Source organism: Eublepharis macularius, chromosome 5, assembly GCF_028583425.1.
Source record: "Eublepharis macularius isolate TG4126 chromosome 5, MPM_Emac_v1.0, whole genome shotgun sequence".
NCBI classification, from domain to species: Eukaryota; Metazoa; Chordata; class Lepidosauria; order Squamata; family Eublepharidae; genus Eublepharis; species Eublepharis macularius.
Window position 1 is genome coordinate 118,648,523 of NC_072794.1, and position 17,653 is coordinate 118,666,175.

The window sequence follows — 17,653 nt, forward strand, 5'->3', positions numbered from 1 at the left end:
TGTAAATAGCTCTCGGGTCGATAACTTCAAACGGTACCACCCATGCAGGGATACCTTCACCCAAATAGTTCTTGTACTTTTTCCAGATCGTGAAGAGGTTTCTTCTAATATAATGATGTAAAAACATAGCATCTGCTTTTAATTTATCTTGCCACATGTAGACATGCCAACCAAACAATTTCTTGTATCCCTCCAAAGTCAGAAGCTTGCGGTTCTCCAATAACATCCAATCTCTTAACCACACCAAACAGACAGCTTCATAATACAATCTAATATCTGGTAACTGCAGTCCACCTCTTTCTTTAGCGTCACATAGAACTTTCATCTTTACTCGTGGTTTCTTGCCTGCCCATACAAAGTCCAATATTTTCCTCTGCCATTTTTCAAATTGCTTGCTGTCCCTAATTATTGGTATTGTTTGTAGTAAGAACATAATCCGTGGTAACACATTCATCTTTACTTCTGCCATTCTTCCAAGCCATGACAGATTTACTTTATTCCATTTAATCAAATCTCTATCAATCTGCTGCCATAACTTATCGTAGTTATTCTTAAATAAATCAATATTCTTTGCAGTGACCTCGATTCCTAAATACTTTACTTTATGCGTTACTTCACAATTAGTAATTTCCATCAATTCTTGTTGCTTTTGTTTGACCATGTTTTACATAATATCTTTGATTTTCTCTTATTCACATAAAATCCAGCCAAATCTCCAAATTCCTTTATCTTATCAAACAACTTCGGCATATTTTGTATTGGATCTTCGACAATAATCATCACATCATCCGCAAAAGCTCTAACCTTGTATGTAAATTCCTTGATCTTTATGCCCCTTATGGCATCATCTTCTCTTATCGGAATCAATAACGTTTCCAAAATCAAAATAAACAACAGTGGAGATAGTGGGCAACCTTGTCTTGTACCTTTTCTTATTTCCAACTTTTTTTGTTAAATCCTCATTTACTACAACTGCTGCACATTGATCTTTGTATATTGCTCTCACCGCTTGAATCAATTCATTTCCCAATTGCAGTCCTTCCATTGTGACGAACATAAAATTCCAGTTTAAATTATCAAAAGCTTTATCTGCATCAACAAAAAGGAAACCAACTTCCTTCTCACAGTGTCTCTCATAGGACTTGCCAGCTGATAGTTTAAAGGGACCTGCCACTTGCACGGCAGGAAAGGGACCTTTAAACTGTCAAATGCCCCTTTCCCTACCACTGCTAAGCAGCCGGAAAGGGGCATTTAAACCCCACAAACCATGAACCACAAACTGGTTTGTAAACTTGCCCCAGTTCATGCCAGTTCATAGTTCCTGGTTCATAAAAACTCACGAACCACGAACCTTATGGTTTGGTTTTTTTGTGGTCAGATCTGGAGAACTGGGTTTGATTCCTCACTCCTCCTCTTGAAGCCCCCTGGGTGACCTTGGGTCAGTCACAGCACTTCCAAGCTCTCTCAGCCCCACTCACCTCACAGGGTAATTGTTGTGGGGATAATAATGTCATACTTTGTAAACCACTCTGAGTGGGTGTTTAGTTGTCCTGAAGGGTGGTATATAAATTGAATGTTATTATTATTATGTTGTTGTTGTTGTTATTAAAATAGTGAAAAAATCAAGCCATTTAATTATAAACATAGGTGAACAGAAATGTTTTGGCCTGGTGCCTAAAAGAAAGCATTGTAAGTACCAGGTGAGTCTCAAAGGGAAGGGCATTCCATAAGTGATGTGCCATTATTGCAAATGCCCTCTCTCTAATTGCCACTCACCTCACCTCTAAAGGCCAGGAATATCGCCTATGAGGCAGATCTTAAATGGCAGGCTGGATTGTATGGGAGGAGATGCTTATGCTGTCTAGAGTAACAATGAAGAGCTGCTCTGATGGGCTATTTTCACATGCTGTATATTTTCATTGTGCTCCTTCCCTCAATGAATCCTGGCAGCCATGAGCAGCTTCCGTCTGTCCCTGGTATTATGCACAGGCAGGCTTTGCTGGAGGAGGCATCTGTCACTACAGGGCCTTGTCTAGTGGCATCAGAGACCTGCCACTTTGTCAAATTAAGTATTAGAGATTCTGGGGATGGTGCACAAGATGTGCATGTGCCAACATGATAGACACTGATGACTGTGCACACTCAAAAAGCATTTATTATATAGACTGTAGATAATTTAAAGGATCCATTTGGCTATGCAGGCACAAAGAGGATGGGATGGATGTGAGACTTGACCATGACCCCAGATGATATTTGCCTTCATAGCTGACTGAGAAGATTCAGTTAGTGGATTGCATGAGCACAATATGTGCAAATGGTTCCACAAGCTCCAACAGAGAGGTTACTAATATAACTTATTTACCAAGGCATGCCTGGACCACGACATTGGAGTCCAAGCTGCAACCATATAGATGCAAAGCTCCTTGGCATGGTGTTTGAATCATAGATCAGTCAACAACATCAAGGTTATTTGGTGACAGGGTTTGGCTTGCAGGTAAGCAAGGAGTTGGAGCAAAGTGCATTCAGTATTTTTTATGTGTTTAGTATTGGAATTGAAAGCTGCTTTGAGCTACAAGGATGCTCTCTACCCTCCTAGTATTGAGAATGATAAATAAATACTGTGGCATGTTCATATTCAAGCTTTTTCTCTTTCTTAACCATGTTATGTTTTCTTTCTTGTCTGTAAAATCTATACAAAATGTAACATGCAAGATGCAGTAAAGGCATAGATTACAGGGAAACAGCTGTGTTACTGTATTGTAGGAACCCTTTGACACCTTAAAGACTCACAGATTTATTATGGCATATATATATATATATATATACACACACCTATATACACACCTATATATACACCTATATATATATATATATATATATATATATATATACACACACATTCATATGCAAATGGGGCAGGTGAGGGAGAGAACGAGATGAAAACAGTGGGGCAAAAAGACTGTGGAATGGATGAGGTCCAGTAGGGCTGAGACAATTTTATGCTGAAATTCAGCTTACACAATGTAGAATTATGGAGGGCAATCAGATACACTTCCACAGTGTTTATAGGATTGCAGCATTAAAGATAGCTTTCCTAAATGTTTGAGTTAGATGTTGTGTGTCTGTAATATATGCCATAAAAATAAAAATGATAGATTTGCCTAGTTAGAAATGCAGCTGCCCCGTCATTTAAAAGGTAAGATTTTGAATATCTTAATTTTCTTTGCCTCCATGCCTTTACTCATATGTACCTTTTTATTATTTGTATAATGAGGAACCGTATTCTATTTTTTTAGCAATGCCATCAGGTACAAATAGAGAACACCTGTATCTTTCATGGTTGTGTCAAAGAGGAGATATCATATATCAGGTTTCTCACTCCTATGCGACAAGGTGTGCTTGCCAAACATTCCTCTTCTATATGAGTAACAGAGGCATAGAAAAGCCATGCCCTCTTTTGCACCTGCTCACCCACCTGTCAATGGAAATTGTTAAGAAGAACAAGGAACAAGTAGTAATAGGCACAGAATCAGAAAGAAAAAAATGAGTTTTCTTAATACTCCCGCCCCACACACACAGTCTAATTTGGTTTTCTCCTTTGGAGATTTTCATTTGACTTTCATACTGTTTTCCCTTCTCCATTCTCAAAAAAGCAATGCAGTTGGAGTCCAAAATGGCTGAATCAGCACGGAATCATTTACACAGGAATGATGAAAACTGTCATTTATTTCCCTGCTTGGTAATTTGCAGCAAAGGCAGCTAGAATTGGGAGAAGGGCCAACTGACAAGCCCTGTAGGCTTGAAATTGAATTGTTCCTGGACAGAGACCCCAATTTGAAAAATTACTAACTACTGTGTGCATTGCTATGAAATATACATATTCTTCCCCCTCAAAAAAGCAAGGAGGCTAAGCAAGAAAGGGAACTGGGACATAAGAATGTGCTCTTGCAGTTTGAGCTAGTTTGAGCATGCTTGGATGGGAGAAATCACACTGAGCTAGTGAATCTATTATTTAACTCTGATGAGTGTGATGTGTTTGTGTAGCATAGTGGTATGTGTCCAACTGAGTCTAAATAATTATGTGCCCCAGCACTACCCAGAGCTGCAATGATAGATTTAAATACAGATTAGCCATCTATGCATGGTGTTCCCCACCCCCTTGCTTCTCTGCCTGGTTATTGTAATTGTTGGTGTGCACTTCTGTGTTTCTTTTCCTCAGCTTAGCCATTGTAGGAAGTGACATCATATTCTAAATAAAGAAATCAGTCTCCTGGATATGTACAAAATGATAGGCTGATCATAGCACCAAGCTGCATGAAGAAATTATTTGCAACCATTGAATCGCCTTTGTAGCCGGGAGTGCTGCACAGGAGTTAATGATGTTTCTGAAGCAAATTGGTGTAATAAGAACCCCCTGGTACAACCAGATTGTCCCCTCCCATTTTTCTGCAAGATCAGAGGATGTGGTAAGGCTCAGAAACACCAGGAAAATGGCCAGACAGTATGGATCTGTAGATTCACAGTACTTAAATGAATGTCAAGAGCTCATGAATATACTGCACTTCTCTTAACTGGTAAAGAATGATAAAGGGTGTGGTGAACTGCACTTGAAAGCAGGTTTCCTAGGTGCAGCAATCAGAGAACTTGGAAGGAAAGAGTTAACTCTCTTGCTTGGAATAGAGTTTGAGGGACAAGCTGCTCCCTCCTCTCTGATTGGTCAGTTAGAGGGGCTGACAGTTGGTATGTGTCAGGATTGTTCAGTGAGAGTTTGTGAGTGAATCTGACAGGCAAGGTCAGACAAGTTCCCTCTGAAGTGAAGGAAGAGAAATCTTTTGCCTTAATTGTAACATCACTGTCCTGAAGAAGAATTCTATTTAAGAATTCTTAGTATAAGAGTAAGCTGAAGCCTGCTTGACAGAGACACCATAGAACTGGGAGTGTGTTTTGGCAAGAGTGATCGGATAGTAGGTGGAGACTCCCTTTCAAGCCAAAAGAAGAAGAGTTATATCTTCTTAGGAGAAGAAGATTAATTCCTGCCCAGTTTCTAAAGGGAGGTTGGCTCTAAAGAGGACCCTGGGTCTGTTGTGGAGGGAAAACAGTTTTAAACTAACTCCAGGAAACCTGAGCTGTTGTAGGAAACTCTGTGAGGAAACATTGTTGCTGTAACTAAAATATTAAGTAAAACACCTCTCACTGCTAAGAACCAAGAATATAAGAAACTAAGCTTCAAGGAAATTATTTTGCTTTTTATTGAAAGTGTATTCTGCAGAACCAACAAAATTTTAGCTGAGCACTTTTCATTCTCTGACTACACTTATTCAATCCCTGCCTATTAAATATAGTTATTTCCTTTTAACTGTTTTATATAGTCTCCAGTGCCATTTCCATCAAAAAGGAAGAAGGCTCTTGCTTTTCCCCATCAAGTTATTGGGTTGGGCTGAAAAGCCAAAATTATATCTGACTGTCAGGGTGGGAAAACAGACTTTTAACCCACAAAGATTAACACGCTACTTGGAGCTGCTCAGCCAAAGCAGACAAACTGAATTTTGGCAGGAAAATCTGCCTCACATTGGGGAAGTAAAGGAGGAGTCCATCATAGAGGGTGTGATGAGTGAGACATCCCTTACCCCATTGATTGTCAGTTTTGATTCAGCTGATATGGCTGGCTAGGTGGGTGTCCCCTTACTTCATCACCATTGTTTTTGCATCCCTCCCAAAGCTGCATGCTTGGTGGAAGAAGATGACTATCCCATATAGAAGGAATGCAGTATTTTGGGGTCAAGGGTATAAGATATAATAAGGACCAACTATTTCAGATGCCTAAGCAGTCACTTAAAAAAATGAATACTGGTGATTATACAGGAGTTTCCTTGAGTAATTAATTCCATTTTTCTAATAGTATTCTGGGTCCATGCTTGTTTCTGTCTTACTCATGACCTCATTCCTGTCATTTAAACTCCCTGGATTGGCTTGTGTGACTTCTGTAGTGGGCTAGCCTTCCTTAGCCAGAGCAACCCTTCTTCTGCTGAAGCAAGCTTTGTCTCCCTACATGAAACACCTCAATGTGCATTTGTCAAGTGTACTGAGATGCAATGTTATCCAGGAAGTATAGTTTAAAAAGAGATGGTGGAGACTGCTCCTCAGAGCCTCCCTAAAGGCTCTGTCAATTTCACTGCTCCAGTCTAAAACTATGTAGGATCTCAATCAGAGGGTAGCGAGTAATGGAAATGGGCTGGAGCTGCCTTCCATAGCCGGACTTGGACCTGGAGAGGTTATAATGGGCTGAAGTTTCCCTTCTGGAATTTCAAAGCCCCTTCACACAACTCCAGTGTATAGCAAACCCTGCCACCGTCTCTGTCTTTTTAAACTACCCTTCTTGGCTACCATTGCATCTCCCAACATGTGTTCTTCACATGTCAGATATCTCATGTAGAGAGAATCTTAGTCACAATTACAGGATCAAAACAACTATTTCTTCTTGCCTCAGGAAGTAAATCCAGCAAATTATACTCATGTAGCTTTAATTTGCTTGGTTGAGGTAAATGTCCAGGCTTAGCCTCCATTCAAGATGTGTAACCTGTGAAGAGAAACAACAAAGCACTCTATTTGTGTGTAAACATATAAAATCAGGGTGTTAGCTCATCCTAAGTTTCAGATTTCATCAAGCTATAGTTCTGCTTTCAGTCTGCACTGTAGTGTTCATGTAGGCCTGCAGGCAATTTCATCATTGCTGAAGAACACTGCAAATTAACGGAAACTCATTCCAAAAATGACAATGATATCTGGGACATATTATCCTGCAGGCTGGCTGGGTCTGGGCTTCTCTGGAGTGAGGCTGCTGGTCTGGCTGGCTAGATGTGGGAGCATAGACTGGATCCTGAAGTTGGAGTACAGGGCTTGTGCCTAGTGTACCAGTTGATCCAGCAATGTAGCCTTCTCAAGCTTCAGCCTAGATAGGCTGAGAGGTAATCTAGCTCAGCTGCATTTGCTGGCAGGGATGAGGTTCCTGAGACGGAGCTGTGTCTTGGCCAGGATCCTGCATAGCACTTCTACTCTCAGAGCCCTGTTCAAGCTGGGATTGTGTGCTACCAGTCTGTCACTTTACTTCCTTTGTTCTATCTTAGCCCAGGTCTTCCACTGGCACTGCTCATGCAGAGTGGGAGTAGGTCCTGGGTGGGGGGACTTCAGACTTGGGTTCACATCCTGTCTGGTAGAAGTCTAGTGGTTATCTCTGAGGTTAATTGCATGGTCTTGGTTCCCTGGCCTTGGCTCCTCAGATGCTCTCTAAGTCAGAATCACTGGGCTGGTAAGACGGAGTCATGATACATGTCATTTTAGATATAGCTTTCAAAGGGTGACATCATTCTTAGGTTGCTTTTGCATACTTTAAGTATATTACCAGAAATAGACACTGTGAATGTCTATTTATGTGGTGAGGAACATTACCCTGAATAGGGTGTGCATTGCAAAATTCCTGAGCTAGAAAAAAAACACAAAGGCCATTTTCACACGTCTTGGCATAGGTCCAAACTCATGGAATTAGGGCATCTTCATGGCATGATTTTCGATGCCATCGCTCCACGAAAACAGAATCATGGTGCAATGACATCAGAAATCACGCCATGTAGAAGCTCTTGTTCCATGAGTTTAGCACTATGCCGAGGCGTTGACAACTGTCAAAAATAACTGATTTCAGGGATACTATGTGATATTCTAGATCTGGAATTATAACACAATCTGGGCTGCTTGGGAATCACAAAAACCCCTTCCTGAAAAAAACCTGTTTCCCCCCCCCCCCCCTGAGTTCCAGTGCTTACCGGCCATGCAGCGTGAGCTTGAATTTGGCTTTGATTCTACTGATTTCCTGGACAATGTTATTTCTCTTCTAATCAGATCCTTACAGGGGAGGAGCACAGAATATTATCAGCCAATCCCAGGCTGCAGAGAGATGCCATTCTCATTCTCCTCTCCTTGTGGGGTACAGAGAGATCCCTCCCCCTGAATGTCGAAAGCCTGGGCTCATACAGGGGCCTATAGAATTTAAACCATTTGTCCAATATGCTTGAAACTTGGTGGTTCTTAGGCAGACAGGTAGAAGGAGTTCCACTGCAATTTCGGTGGCTTTTGGTTAAGATATGACGACTACCTCCCCCCAATATTCTCCTGTAGGGAATAATGGCAGACCAACAAGACGGGAGGGGCAATTCTGCAACAGAACTCTTCCTCACTTTCTGAAAGGAAACAAAAAACAACAAGGAAGGATGGCAAAAGCAGAGTTTTCAGTGGAAAGGTATTTTTGTACAGTCAGTCACTGTAAGAGTAGGGGAATGAAATGAATGCACACAAGGCTTTACTTTTTAAAAATCTGGTGGCCTACTGCAGCTCTTCTGCAGGCAAGTAGCTGCTTGACAGCTATTTTAGGAATTAGAAGAGAAAATTTAGTGTGGCCGTGGACCTACTCTGTGTGTCATAGATAGACATGGGTACGAACAGCACTACGAATGGAAAAAACCCTAGAACAGCCTGTTCATCTGTTCACGAACAAGCCGTTCGTGAGGCTCCATTCTAAAACAACGAGTGGTCTTTGCAAAACTCTTTTGTTGCCTTTGTCAGCTGTTCATCAAGCCAGACAGTCTGAGGCCTTTCAATCAATTCCCCTGGTAACGGCAGGGACTGAACTCTCTCTGAACTTCTTCTGGTTTTCCTTCTGGCTTTAACCCTTCAAAGTACTTCCAGCAGAGAGTCCTATTTTTGCTACTGTGAACAGAAAATGACAACAAAGGGAAGGATTCATGGATCATGTCCTTCCCGGGGTGCAATCTCTCTAAAACTTGGGGGGGGGGGTCTTTGGAGGACAGGGAGGACTATGTCCCATGCAAATTTGGTGGGTAATGGACATTGGGAAGGTCAGTTTGTAACCCCTCAAACTAGCTTCCAGCAGATAGTCCCATTTTTGCCACTGTGAACAGAAAATGACAACAAAGGGAATGACCCATGGATCATGCCTTTCCTGGGGTGCAATCTTTCTGAAACTTGGAGGGTCCTTGGAGGACAGTGAAGACTATGTCCCCTGCAAATTTGGTGGGTATTGGACATTGGGAAGGTCAGCTTGTGGGGTGTTTAAACGGCCCTGCCCCTTGCACGTGGCACAAAAGGCCCTTTAAACTATCAGCTGGCAGGCGGCAGGGGGGAATTCCCCCTGCCACCTGCCAGCTGATAGTTTAAAGGGATCTTTAAGGGGTCACGAACAACCAACATGTTTGTGAACAGGGTCATTTTTGTTACTGTTCATTGTTCATTGTTCGTGGATGGCAACAAACAACGAACAGCTTTTTTTTAAAAAAAATTTTTTTATTGGATTAGAAACATATAATAACAATTATAATCACATTCTTTAATTTCTTCTAATTCTAACCCCCTCCCTTTCCCCCCCCTATTTGTTGACTTCCAACAGTTTTCCAACCCCCTATCCACTTTCCCTCTACTCCCTTCATACTTATTTTATTTATTTATTATAATATACTTTCAGATTCTTCTAAGCACTATTTCCACTTCCTTTCACATATAGATTGTCATATAAGTTGTCATATAAATAAAAACCTCTTAATCTATCTTTTTCATTAAAACTACTAATAATATTCATTTTGATAACCTGTGTTTTATCTTACTCCTTCTATTCTCTTCGATATGGGACAAACAATTTGCCCCCCTTTATACATCAATTCCAATACTGCTATACACATACTTATTATACACACTTATTGTCATTTGCTTAGGCTTCTATTCTATATATTGTTCTTTATCTATACATATACCATAAGTCTAACAATTAGACCTATCTTTAAATTTACGTATGTATGTATATATTCACTCTATGTTATACGGTTATCTTTCCAAAAAATATAGATTAGTTAATTTCTATCCCAATAATTCTCATAGTATCAACACTACTTAATATAATACTTAAAAATCATATAAAGTTGCTTAGAATTTTTCCATTAACGCTCCACCCCCTCGGTATAGTCACTTCTCTCCTCCTATGTACCTCAATAGTTTTCAAACTGCCACAGTTCTCCTCCCACCTCCCATTTTTTCACCAGATATTGTTTCAGCTTTCCCCAGTCCGTGTTAAACTGCCCTGGATCAAGGTCTCTCAGTTTTCTTGTCATTTTGTCCATCTCCGCCATGTACAGCAATTTGTAAATCCAGTCCTCAATAGTTGGCACTTCTTGTACTTTCCACTTCTGCGCATACAAAAGTCTGGCTGCTGCCGTCATATAAAATATCAATGTCCTATGTTGTGCTGGAATGTCTTCCATTCCCAAGTTCAGTAGCAGGAGTTCTGGGTTCTTATTAACTTGAAATTGTAAAATCTCACTCATTACTCTTATTATTTCCCCCCAGTACTGCCTAGCTACCTCGCAAGTCCACCACATGTGATACATTGATCCCTCATGTTTTTTACATTTCCAGCATTTATTAGACATATTCGAGTTCCCTAGCGCAATCTTCTTTGGCGTCAGATACCAACAGTAGATCATTTTGTAAATATTCTCTTTAATATTGGTACATGTCGTGATTTTCAATGTATGTTTCCACAAGTATTCCCACGCCTCCATTGTTATTTCTTTGTTAAAGTTTATAGCCCACTTCACCATTTGCACTTTAACTATCTCATCTTCAGTATACCATTTTAACAACACTTTGTAAACCTTGGAAATTTCCTTTTGGTCTTCTTGTAAAATTACTTTCTCTAATTCTGAGTCCTCCATCCTTATCCCTCCCTTCGCACAGTCTGAGTAATAAAGATCTCTAACTTGTCTATATTGAAACCAGTCGTAATTTGGAGACAACTCTTGTTGCGTTCTTATTCTTATTTTAGAAGATTCTATTTGAGTTATCTCCCTTGTACGTTAAACACTGTTGTTCATTGTCGACCGTTCTTGGATCTATTACTTCATATGGAACCACCCAGGAGGGAATTCCTTCTTGTAGGTATTCTTTATACTTCTTCCAAATTGTAAAGAGGCTTCTCCGAATGTAGTGATGCAGAAACATAGAATCTGCTTTTACTTTGTCATACCATAGGTATGCATGCCATCCAAATAATTTTTTGTATCCCTCTAAGGCCAGCAGTTTGCGATTTTTCAACATGATCCAATCCTTCAACCATACCAGACAGATTGCATCATAATAAAGTCTCAAGTTGGGCAGTTGCATTCCCCCTCTTTCTTTTGCATCCTGTAACACTTTCATTTTCACTCGAGGCTTCCTGCCTGCCCACACAAACTCTGATATTTTCCTCTGCCATTTATCAAATTGCTTGGAGTCCCTAATGATTGGTATCGTCTGTAACAGAAACATAACTCTTGGTAACACGTTCATCTTAATTACTGCAATTCTTCCCAGCCATGACAAGTTCAGTCTATTCCATTTAATCAAATCATGCTCTATTTGAGTCCATAATTTCTCATAATTATTCTTGAATAGATCTATATTTTTTGCAGTCAATTCAATTCCCAAGTACTTCACCTTACTTGTTACCTCACAATCTGTTATTTCCGTTAATAACTGTTGTTTTTGTTTGGTCATATTCTTACATAAAATCTTTGATTTCTTTTTGTTTACATAGAAACCTGCCAAGTCTCCAAACTCTTTAATTTTTTCTATTACCTTAGGCATGTTTTCAATTGGATCTTCCACAATTAACATTATATCATCTGCAAACGCTCTGACCTTATAGGAAAAGTCTTTTATCTTTATACCACGGATTGCATTGTCTTCTCGAATCTGCATCATCAAAATTTCAAGAACCAAAATAAACAACAATGGGGATAGCGGGCAACCTTGTCTTGTACCCTTTCCAATAATCAGTTTTTTAGTCAGCTCGTCATTCACCACAATTGCTGCACTCTGGTCTCTATAAATTTCTCTCACTGCTCTTATGAACCTTTCCCCCATTTGTAGCTGTTCCATGGTGGCAAACATAAAGTCCCAGTTCAAATTGTCAAATGCTTTTTCAGCGTCTACAAAGAAGAAACCAACCTCCTTATCACATCGCCTGTCATAATATTCTATAGCGTTTATAACTGTCCTTAGGTTGTCTCTAATTTGTCTATTTGGTAAAAAGCCTGCTTGTTCTTCTCCAATAACTTCGGCTAGCCATCCCTTTATTCTCTCCGCCAAGATCTTTGCAAAAATCTTATAGTCATTATTGAGTAAAGAGATAGGTCTGTAGTTTTTGACATTGGTCAAGTCCTGTCCTTCTTTGGGGATCAATGATATATTTGCTTCACTCCAGGTATCTGGGATCCTTTGGTCCCTCAAAACACCGTTGATCACCTCTTTTAAAAACGGTACCAGTTCATTGGCCATTGCCTTGTAAAACTTAGCTGTAAGTCCATCAGGCCCTGGCGCTTTTCCTAGGTTTGTTGACTGTATTGCCTTCCTTATCTCTTCTTCTGTTACTTCGCTGTTTAGTTTAACTCTCCACTTCTCGGAAATTACTGGAAGCTTCATTTTCTCCAAATATGCGGCTATCGCATCTTTATTCACTTCTTTCTTATCATACAATTTAGCATAGAATTTATAAAAGGCTCTGCTAATAGCGACCTGTTCCAAGTGTACTTTATTGTCATCACATATTTTATTTATTGTCTTTTTCTCCTTTCTTTTCTTCAATTGCCATGCCAAAAATTTCCCAGGTTTATTCGCCCCTTCAAATGACTTTTGATTCAGTCTTTTAAGATTCCATTCCAGTTCTTTATTGTTCATAGCCGTCAACTGCTCCTGAAGGATTTTAATATCCTGATATATTTTCTTTTTCCCTGGTCTTTTCTTCAGCTGCATTTCTTTGGCTTTTATTTTTTCCATAATCTCCTGTCTCTTCTCCTCTTTTTTCCTTCGAAGTCTTCCATTTAAGTCCATTAATACACCTCTGATTACTGCTTTATACGTGTCCCATACCTTATTGGTTGGTACTTCTTGATTCATGTTGTACTGTATGAAGAATTTAGTCTCCCTTCTCAACATTTCCATATTTTCTCCCTCTTGCAACAAATCCTCATTTATTCTCCATCCTTTTCTCTTAATTCTTTTTCCAAACTTCCACATAATTGGGTTATGATCTGAGCCTACCATGGGCATTATTTCTGCTTCCTTAGTCCAAAGTACTAAGTCCTTTGAGGCCCAGATCATATCAATACGCGATAAGGTAGAATGTCTTGCAGAGAAAAAGGTATATTGTCTGCTTATGGGATTCTGCATTCTCCACACATCTTCCAACGCTTCCTGTTGCATTAATCCAAAAAAAGTCTTTGGTAATAGTTCTCTTTTCTTTTGTGTAGTGGCTGATTTCTTATCCTGTTCCAAATTCGTAACTCCATTGAAGTCTCCTGCAAGTATTATCTGATCATATGAAAGTTCATCTAGTTGCTTCTTTAAATCCTCAAAAAAGCACTCTTTAGCTCCATTAGGTGCATATATTCCAATCACCAACACTTTCTTTAAATTCCAAATACATTCCACTGCTATAAATCTGGCTTCCCCATCTCTAATTATCACCTTTGGCTGCAGCTCTTCTTTTATATATAATACCACTCCCCTTTTTTTCTTTTTTGAGGCCGCTACAAATTCAATGCCCAATTTACTTACTTTAAGGTATTTTACGTCCTGATTTCTAATATGAGTCTCTTGTAAGCAAACTATATCACATTTCTGTTTTAATAGCCAGTGGAAAATACTTTTTCGCTTATTAGGTGAGTTGAGTCCATTTACATTCCACGATAAAACTTTGCACTCCATATTCAAAGCCTTGTTGTTGGTAAGTCTTTTTCATTGTCCGTCATGAACCTTTCCATTTCCAATTCAGATCTGATGCGCTTTCTTACTCCTCCAAATTCAAAAGATATCCCTTCCGGTAATTCCCATCTATATCTTACTTTCATGTCTTTCAAAGTCTGAACTAACACTTTGTATTTTTTCTGGTCCAAGAGCACCGATCTGGGTAACTCCTTCATAATGATAATTGTCTTGCCATCAACTATCAGTGGATCTTGAAATTGCTTGGTCACTATCATTTCCCTTACATTCCTTGTCGTAAATTGCACTATCACATCCCTTGGTACCTTTCTCTGGGTCGCAAATCTGGAATTTATTCGGTACACCACATCCAGGAAAGCCACAACCTCCTCCTCCTCCTTTTCCAGGTATTCAGCTAACACTTCAGTCACCTGTTCTTGTGCTGTCTTTCCTTCTACTTCCGGCAAACCTCGAAACCTCAGCTGCTTCTCCATGTATTTACTCTCCGCAACTGCCATTCTTCCCCTCATTACTCTCATATCCGTTCGCTGCGTCTCTGTAAGATTGTCCATCGCCTTCTCCACATCGTTAACTTTTTGCTGCGCTGCCTGCAGGTTGGTTTGTATCGTCTCCATTCCCTTTTTTACTTCTGCCAGCTCATTTTTAACTGTCTCTTTGACATCTTTGACTTCTTTCACCAACTCCAATTTTGTTTCTTTAAGCTCCTTTAGCATTTCACAGAATTTTTTGTCCAAGTTCTCTATGGCTGCTTGCCACTCTTTCTTCGACATCGTGGGGCTTGATTTACCTCGCTCCCACGAGTCTGCACGTTTTCTTAGCTCCGTGGCGTCCAAATTGATAATCCTTTTAACTAATTTAAAAGTCCCGGTCCTTTAAATAAACAAAAATCGCTCCGAAAATCCAAAATGTCGGGCGTCTTTTCTCTATGGTTTCTCTGTACCCTTTTGCAATCCAAGATGTCCTACTTCCGCCCTTGCTGAAGCCAAAGCCCTTCCCTGTTCAAAAATGGCGATGCCCTTCTTCCTGTCTTCCAGTAGGGGCCGTCTCCTTCTGACGACTCTATCACTATTACGTACTTCCTGTTTCCCGACTCTCCGCTGCAGCTCTCGCGATGGTAGAAATTTTCCCACAGCCTGCTATCGATTCTCAACCACAGGTATGATAAACAAATGTCCCTTTTCTTAAATTACTTCTTTTTACTTAGTCCTTTTTCCAATCTATTTCTTGCCGGGTTTCCCCCTCCTTATAATAAGTCTGTTGCAGTTTAAAAAGTCTTTTTAAAACTTCGTTACTCTTAACAATCCATCCCAATTCAGGAGATAGTGATCTTTACCTTTTCAAACGTCTTTCTGGGTTGTAATCACTGCTTCAATCTTAAGTTCTCTTTCCGTTTGTTTTCCCCCTGTTGAAGCTTGGGCACAAAGGTCTTATGCCAGCCGCACTGGCCCCGGGTCTGCCGCAGAGATCTATGCCGACCTGTCGAAGGGTGGGACCTCAAGGGTCGAGAGAGAGTCCTTAGCGCAGAACCCCCCCTCGCCCGAGATCGACGCGCCCTGAGGTCTTTGAGCGTTCTTTGCCTGTTCTCCGCCTGAGAGCAGGTGGCCGGGGGCTATTTGTGCCCCTCCGGCCGCTGAAACGGCAGCCCGGTCAGCTCTGCACTTAGAGCTGCGTTAGACCTCCATGGATCCCAAACCGGAAGTCAAACAACGAACAGCTTGTTTGCCCCCCCCCCCCCGTTCATGCCCATGTCTAGTCATAGATCCAGAGGAGTTAGCGATGTTAGTCTGTAGTTGCAAAAAAGTAAAAAGTCCAGTAGCAGCTTTAAGACTAACCATCTTTATTGAGGCATAAGCTTTTGAGAACCACAGTTCTCTTTGTCAGATGCATCTGATGAAGAGAGCTGTGGTTCTCGAAAGCTTATGCCTTAATAAAGTTGGTTAGTCTTAAAGGTGCTACTGGACTTTTTACTCTGTGTGTGTGTGTGTGTGTGTGTGTGTGTGTGTGTGTGTGTGTGTGTGTGTGTGTAAAATAAACACCTTTATTCAATATGCTTGAAAATTAGGGCGGGGGGTAGATTAGAGTGTGTTCTGTGCATTCCCCGTTGAAAAAAATGATCCCAGAAATCCAGAATCTGAAAAAACACATGATTTGAATCCAAACTGTTAACGCCCTACTTGGAAATAAGCAGTCATGGTAAAAATTCCCACCAAGCCTGGATCCAAAATTATAACAATTCATTTCTAGGTGCACCACCCCTGTTGCCTAAACCCCAAACTGCAGATATCAGTATGTCCAAAATCAGTTTTAAACCACTTGTGTAGGTATTACTTCAAGTGTTGTTATTTGCATGTGTGAAAAACCACTGTCCTAGTGTCCTGTGATGTTAATGTTCATGTGTGGAAGAAATTCAGGTGTGCCTGTATCAGGAGATTGTAAATGAATAGGCAAATATGTTTAAAACTATTTCCAACTAAGATCATGGAAAGGTGAGGTTGGTGCTGCTCCAAATATTCATAAAACTGAGTCATTTCATCTCAGCTAACTATATTTCACAAGGTATTTTTCCTTGCATCATTCTAGTATCATCCTTGCTTCCTGTGATTCTCCAAGCACAAAAGAGGCCTGAGATAAACAAGGGTTTAAAAGAAATAAAATGAATGTGTGTCTGTCTATATTTTTCAAATTGTTCAAGATTTTCTGTTCCTTGGCTCAGTCATCAACCAAAAAGGACACTACAATGAAGTAATCAGAAGAAGATTGAGACTTGGAAGAGCAGCTGTGAGGAAGCTAGAGAAGATTCTTAAAGATAAAGATGTCTATCTGGGAACCAAGGTCAAGGTAAACCAGACTATGGTATTCCCCATTGCCATGTATGGATGTGAAAGTTGGACACTAAAGAAAGCTGACAGGAAGAAAATGTGGTGCTAGAGGAGAGTTCTGTTCATACCATGGGCAGCCAAAAAGACAAATAAGTGGGTACAGTTTGGTGTAGTGGTTAAGAGTGGAGGGACTCTAATCTGGAGAACTGGGTTTGATTCCCCACTCCTTTGCTTGAAGTCAGATGGGTGAACTTGGGTCAGTCACAGTACTCTCAGAGCTCTCTCAGCCCCATCCACCTCACAGGGTGATTGTTATGGGGATAATAATAACATACTTTGTAAACTGCACTGAGTAGGTGTTAAGTTGTCCTGAAGGGCAGAATATAAATCAAATGTTATGATATAGATCAAATCAAGCCTGAATTCTCCGTAGAAGCTAAAATGACAAAACTGAGGCTATCATATTTTGGTCACATCATGAGAAGACAAGATTCTCTAGAAAAGTCAATAATGTTAGGAAAAGTGGAATGCAGTAGGAAAAGACCTAAAACAAGATGGCTTGACTGAATAACAGAAGCCACATCCTCCAGTTTGCAAGATCCGAGCAATTCTGTTAATGATAGGACATTTTGGAGGTCTTTTATTCATAGGGCTGCCATAGGACTTGACGGTACATAACACACTTTCTTCAGAGGGCCACTGCAAGTCCAGTTTATTCTTTTGGGTATTATGGAAAAGACAATATGAGAACCATGGAAGAAAAGAATATGGCCCTCTGAACCTCTCACAGTCTTCAGTGAAGAGATTAGCAGTTGCTCGTCCTGTTGTGAGCAGGTGTCTGAGCATTCCTTTTTAATTTCCTTATCATTATCTTTTCTTGTCCAGGTCAAAGCCTTTTATAATCATGTCTATGTATGATCACAGCTTTACAGACCTTAGCTACCCATTTCCTCTACCTTCACCCCGTTGGTCACCATCTCCCTTCACCAAACAATGGGGGCAGTGGCGTTACA